Genomic DNA, 6,826 nt, shown 5'->3' with positions numbered 1-6,826 from the left:
ATTCCTATCCAAAAAGTAAATTAGGTGGACAGGGATACCTCTGGGAAAGAGATGTTCTCAGTTTAACTCAGGCTTGCAAGCAACAGAGCAATTAACAGGCTGCAGTTATTGCTTTATGACACTCTTACCATCATACTCCCATTCTGACATGTTACTGTTTTATTGGTTTCCCATGCAAATGCTATCCAGACAAAATGTTCTTTCAATTTGTTAATTTCACTATTTTGCCACTGGATTCTAGCTTTGTACCACTTTGCATTCTTAACCAATGCTCACCAGCTATATGTGGCTCTGCTCACTGTACCTCATCCCATTGTCTGATGAAGTATGCATACATACGGAAGCTTACAGTCTGAATAAAGCTTCACTGATCTTAAAGGTGCTACTGGACTCCTACTTTGTTTTATCAAGTATGTGTTTCTTTTCACTTGGTTTCAAACTGAAACGTAGCTCTGTGTAACTTTGTAGTCTTGCAAGCACGTTAGGTCTGGGAAAGCATTGCTGCATTAAAGCCAAACTAAAGAAGGACCCTTCCAAAGGTTCAAACTAAAGAAGGACCCTTCCAATCTCATGTGACATTACCTAACAACTAGGAGGCAACAGCAGGAAGTAGCTCAGGGATTTGTGGTAAGGCATGCTGACTAAACTAGCTCTGTTTCTTTTTGACGCAGGATGTGGTTAAAGCGGATGTTGGTCACAGGTTGACCGATGATTACCAAACGTATTCAGAAAAGGCGAGAGGGTTCTTTGGAATCAGAATAATGTCTGACAGCTTGTACTAGACAGGTTTAAAAAGGTCTCGGGGTGGGGGCAGGCCTTCCACTATAATGGACCTCAAAAAGGATATTATAGCTTTAGAGAAGGTGCAGAGAAGGGCAACTAGAATGATTAAAGGGCTGGAGCACTTTCCCTATGAAGAAAGGTTGAAACGCTTGGGACTCTTTAGCTTGGAGAAACGTCAACTGCGGGGTGACATGATAGAGGTTTACAAGATAATGCATGGAATGGAGAAAGTAGAGAAAGAAGTACTTTTCTCCCTTTCTCACAATACAAGAACTCGTGGGCATTCGATGAAATTGCTGAGCAGACAGGTTAAGACGGATAAAAGGAAGTACTTCTTCACCCAAAGGGTGATTAACATGTGGAATTCACTGCCACAGGAGGTGGTGGCGGCCACAAGTATAGCCACCTTCAAGAGGGGTTTAGATAAAAATATGGAGCACAGGTCCATCAGTGGCTATTAGCCACAGTGTATGGAGCACAGGTCCACCAGTGGCTATTAGCCACAGTGTATGTGTGTATATAACATTTTTTGCCACTGTGTGACACAGAGTGTTGGACTTGATGGGCCGTTGGCCTGATCCAACATGGCTTCTCTTATGTTCTTATGTTCTTATGTCCCAGTATTGGGCACTCACTCTCTGCTGCTGTTCCCTCAGCTAGCAGTGGGGAAATTGTCTCACTGGCATTTAGCCATACAGCATTCTACAATTATATTCTCTCATTTACCAAGTTATCAGAGCAAGATTTATATGTAAGGACTTTGGGAGAACTTAATTTAACTCTGCTTGCGATCCACAAAAACGGCTTCAACACATTCCAGTAAGCCTTTGGACCACAACATAATTTGCCATACACAAAATACTACAGAGGTTACCTGTAGTTGGGCCTAGAGATCTTCAGGAATTACAACTGATTGCCAGACTATGGATTTCAGTTCCCCTGGATAAAATGCTGCTTTGGAGAGTGGACTCTATGGCATCCCCCACTGAGGAGGTACCTCTCCCCCCGCAACCTTGCCCTGAGGCTCCACCACCAAATCTCCAGGAAATACCCATCCCAGAGCTGGAGACTCTAAACACTACAATCAAAACTTCTTTTTTGCATTTTAAAAATAATTTGCCTCATATAGCAGGAGTCCTGTGGCATCTGAGTGTTGCTTTGCAGGGGAAGGAGGGCTATAAATCCAATAAAATAAATAAATAAAAGCTAACAAAATTTTGTCCCAGCATAAGCATTTGTGAATCAGAGCTCGTTTCATCAGATGCATGGTACGTTCACCCTTTTGGCAGATGCATTTATACTGCAAAGAACAGAAAGGCAGGAAGAAGAGGTTACAAAGAGAGGCCAGACAAGATCAAATCACAGTAGTAATCCATCTACTCAAAAGTGCGGTTAGATAACCAAAACAGGATGGTTTTCTGAAGCTTAAAGGCTAAAAATATAAGTTGTCAAATAATCCAACTTTCCCTATTTTATTTTGCTGCATCAGAATTTGAGGAGATTTCACTATGCATCTAAATTCCCAAAGCTTGCTCCAGTGCTATGATACAATTTATCTGTAGACAGTACTATGAGAATTGCCCTGAATTGGAACTGTTTGTGGTTGGTTAGCTCAGAATCAAAATATCAGAACTTTCAGGTTCATATGTGTGATTCAGCATATGATAACATTTCTTGGTCTTTCCTGCAGATCAAACAGATATTAAAGGCACTGTTAGAGGTATCAATTTAAAGCTGCTTTCACACACACACAGTCTGAATTTGAATTCTTTGTACCACTTTGCTATTCTAAACCACTACCTACCAGCTATAAGTAGTTCTGCTCACTGTATTCCATTCCATTGTCTGATGAATGCATATGAAAGTTTATATTCTCAATAAAACTTTGTTGGTCTTAAAGGTGCTACTGGACTTTGTTCTACAGGCTGAATTTATTTTATTTAGTAGGCTTATATTCCGCCCTTTCCCGTAAACAGGCTCAAGGCGGATCCTTACAATAAACACCCTTGCAATAAACTTTGAATCCACTTCAGCAATTGCACACAAGTGCATTTTCCTCTGTCTCCCAAAAGTTCATAACAGGAATAAATGTGACTAGTAGCAGAAGATAGGACTTGCAATAATGGGTTTAAATTATCATTAATCAATCACTATTGCAAGTCCTCTCCTCCAGTGCTGACAAAACCAGCTCTCTGCCATCCTCTAAGTGACAGCCTTTCAAATATTTAAGGTAGTCACGGCTCCCTCTAAACCTTTTCTCCTCCAGACTGAACATTCCCAGATCCCTTTCCTGTAGGGCTTGGGCTCCAGGCCCGATGATTTTCATTGTTGTTGATGTTAAAAAAAATTACACTGAAAATCAGCGGAACATTTTGTTTTCCAGGACATCACAGGGTTGACCCAAAACCGACAGCCATACAGAGATTAGGACACCAGATTGCTGGAGTTCATTCACATTCTCCTTTCCTCCGTTTCTGTCCTCACAACTCTGCGCGGGAGCTTCGAGGAGGAACAAATAGTTTAAATAGCTTAGCTTGTCAACAGAGTTGAACTCGCTTTTCTCTATGAGACCAACCCACACCGTTTTCCCTCTTGGACGGAACTACATTTTGTAAATCCCATAGGCTTCCCTTGGATAAGTGTTCATAGGACGGGATCGTTAGCTCAGTGGTATTGCAAGCAAAGTTTAAATCCATCCTGGGCCACAACACATTTTCACGGGATTCTTGGCAGGAGAAGGCGCCTCGCAAGCCTGCTTTAACACCCCGCCATATATCCCAACATAATTTACAGTCCCCCAGAGCCAACAATTTATCTGACTTTTCAAGGTGCGCCTTCGCGTTCAGCCGCGCTTACTCCCACGTGGAAGACACATCCACCTCTATATCTACTGAGCCCACCCCATTCACGTATCTTGTCGTTTCCAATGATTGGCTGCACAAGGGGATCAGGCTCGCTAATTCGATTGCTTTTGTTTTCCAGTCACGTGATTCCCTTAAAAACAAATTCACTCTAGTTTTTTAGATGCTGGGAGTTGAGGTCCTGCGGTCGGCTGTTGTTGGATGTGATCTGACTAGTAGAGTAAGTACTGGGGCTGGTGTGGAAAGGGGAGGCGGGTTTGAAGCTTCATTGGGAGTTCTAGATAGCAGCTTTGATTCTTAAATAGCCCCCCTTTCTTTAAATGGCTGTAGAAATGCATTGATTTCTTTCTAGGCATATATGTAGCATTTCTTAATAGCTGTAGCAATGAACTCCATTTTGATGTATCCCGAAGTGCCCTTTCCGTAAAGCAAAGGGCAATGCTTGGCTTTTCACTGTGGCAGAAGATGAGTTTCCCAGAGAAAATGGCTGGGTTGGAAGGTGGACTCTGGCATTGGACTCTGAGTTTCCCTTCTTCCCAGTCTCCACTCCCAAATCTCCAAGAGTCACTCAGTGGCCAGGGAGGCCCTAGTAAGTAACTGTACTGGAGCAGCACCTTTTGAGGCTACAGGGTGAGAGGAATCGCTTCACTTGGTATTTGCTGCTTAGTGATCCTAATGGAACATAGAGTGATCAGTTTAAAAACTGGCAGCTCCCAACAGTTCATGATTTCTCCCTTCCATGCCAGCCATTTTGTGCTTGGTCCTCCTGTCTTCCATGGCAGCCATTTTGTGCCCACCATCTTTTCTCAGAGTGGATTCAGGGACCTCCTTTCCTACAGGAATGCAGTAAAACTAGAGTGTTTGCTGGAGTGCATTCCCATGGCCCTTAGAAGGAACTGGCCTAACAAAGCTGCGTTTATTTTGTATCCAAGTTTTAACCCAGAATTTATTTAAGGTAATGTAAATGGGGTGTATAAATTATGCCCTTCCCCACTTTTGTCCTCCCAGCATTTTTGTGGGTCTGAGAGAAACATAACCATCCAAAGGGTGCTTTTTGAGGGTAGAGGGAGGCTGGCTTTGGAGTGTGAGTGGAACACTCTGGCCAAGTTCAGAGGCACTTCTTCTTCATGCTAAGCAGATGCTCTACCATTGAGCCACGGCCCTCCTCAGAGAAGGCAGGTGTGTGGGGTTGAAGATGGCAGACAGGGCTTCCGGAGGTCACTGAAACATCTGGGGTGAAAGGTCTCTCGCTTTTCCCTCCAGGTATGAGCCTTTGGACCCCTCCAGATGCTTCTTTGCAAAATTATTTAGCACTGTCACCTTTTAATAACTTTGTTCCTGCTTGGGGGGAGGGGACGAAAACAGTACATCTTTTGTTGCACCAACGACCTCACAGAAGAGGCAGAGTCCCATAGGCAAAATGTCTCCTGTTTCCATTAAGTTCTTCAGAACAATCCTATGGTCCCATAAGCACCATAGCAATTTATTTGTTTGTTTTGTTGTTTTAATATTGCTTATTTATTGTGTATTTTATGCTGTTAGCCCCCTTGAGTCTGTATAGAATGGGCGGGATATAAATATAACGTAAATAAATAAATACTTAGTGACGTATTTCATCTTCCTTACTCAGTTTTCCTTCAAGTATTTAAACTCTCCTCTTCAACCCTGTTTTTCAGAAAGCAAGAAAAGCCCAGCACTGGAAGACATTTTGTTGGGAACACTGGACATAAAAGCACAATCTGCTGCTTCGTGGGCTTTAAGTTATGGCTGCAGAGGTCCCTAGGAACAGGCCTTGGGCTGATGCCCTTTGCCCCGTCTGTGCCAAGTATTTTGCAGATCCTGTATCTCTAGAGTGCGGGCACAACTTCTGCCATAGCTGCATTACCCGGTGCTGGGAGGAGCTGCCTGTGGGCATCATCTGCCCCAGGTGGTGTGAGTATTTCCTCGGAGAAAATTTGAGCCGAACAGGGAGCTGGCCAACTTTGTGGAAGCCACAAAGCAATTAGTAGAGCGAATGAAAGAAGAGGCAGAAGGATGGGCAAATTGTATAGAGCACCAGATGCCCCTGAATCTCTTCTGTGAGGATGACCAAGCTGCAATCTGTTCAAAGTGTAAGATGTTGGAGACACACAGAAATCACAATGTGGTCGGCGCAGATTTCTCGGTAGGAACATACTGGTCGTGGGGCTGGGGGAAGTTGCAGAATTGAGAACAGTGCTGGTACTCAAGTCTCTCCTCTATATTTATCCTGCCTTTTCTCTAAGGAGCTCAGGGAAGAGTACACAGTTATTTCCTGCTTTAATTTACCTCACAACAACTTTGTGAGGTAGGTTAAACTGAAAAGTCAAAGGTTGCCAAATGAACTTCTTGGTTTAGTGGGGTTTTAAATCAGAATCTCCCCTGCCCAACTCTAACCATTACACTAGCTCTTTCCTTCTTGTTGACAAGCTTTTGTGTCTCCTAGCATGCACTAAAAGAGCTTACAACATACAATATCTCTGTTGGTGTCCTCTCCTATCTTTCTCCCTTTCTACTATTAAACACTGGTGTGATGAAGAACTTGTTTTTACATGCCGAGAAGAATATTTTCGTTCCTGAGTGGGGCTCAAGACCTGGTGAGAGGTGTAGGTGTTGTTGCGCCAGTTTGAGAACAGAATAGTGACCACAATGTTGTTATTAAATTCAGCATTTGTAAGAACATAAGTGGCCAACCAGTAACTCTGGAGGGGTAGAGAGAGTTGTCTGTTGACCATTGTGATTACAGGGAACCTCCATGTTCAGGGACCAGGAACTTCTGGATTCCAGTGCCAGGAGGCAACATGAGAGGAAGGACTCGGCCTCTGTTCCTCCAGAAGAACTGGTTGATCACTGTATGAAGGAGGATTTTGGACTAGATGGACCACTGCTCTGATCCAGCAGGGTGGTTCTTATGTTGTGCTTCCCTTCTTGTCACTCCTGCATTAAGAATTTTATTAATCTAATTTTATTTTATTAAGAATTTTATTAATCTGTGTCATGTTCTCTTTCAGCATGGCTTCCCCCACCCCAAGGGCAAGATCCCCCTGTGTCTTTTCCTTTAAGGAAAGGTGCTACATCCTTTACCCTTTTGCTGCACATTTATTGTTCATATTAAGAAATTCCTGTCTTGTGAGATGCTGCTGCAACAATGCTGTAAATATGAC

The sequence above is a fragment of the Heteronotia binoei genome, chromosome 5, assembly GCF_032191835.1.
Source record: "Heteronotia binoei isolate CCM8104 ecotype False Entrance Well chromosome 5, APGP_CSIRO_Hbin_v1, whole genome shotgun sequence".
NCBI classification, from domain to species: Eukaryota; Metazoa; Chordata; class Lepidosauria; order Squamata; family Gekkonidae; genus Heteronotia; species Heteronotia binoei.
This window is presented reverse-complemented; position numbering follows the sequence as displayed.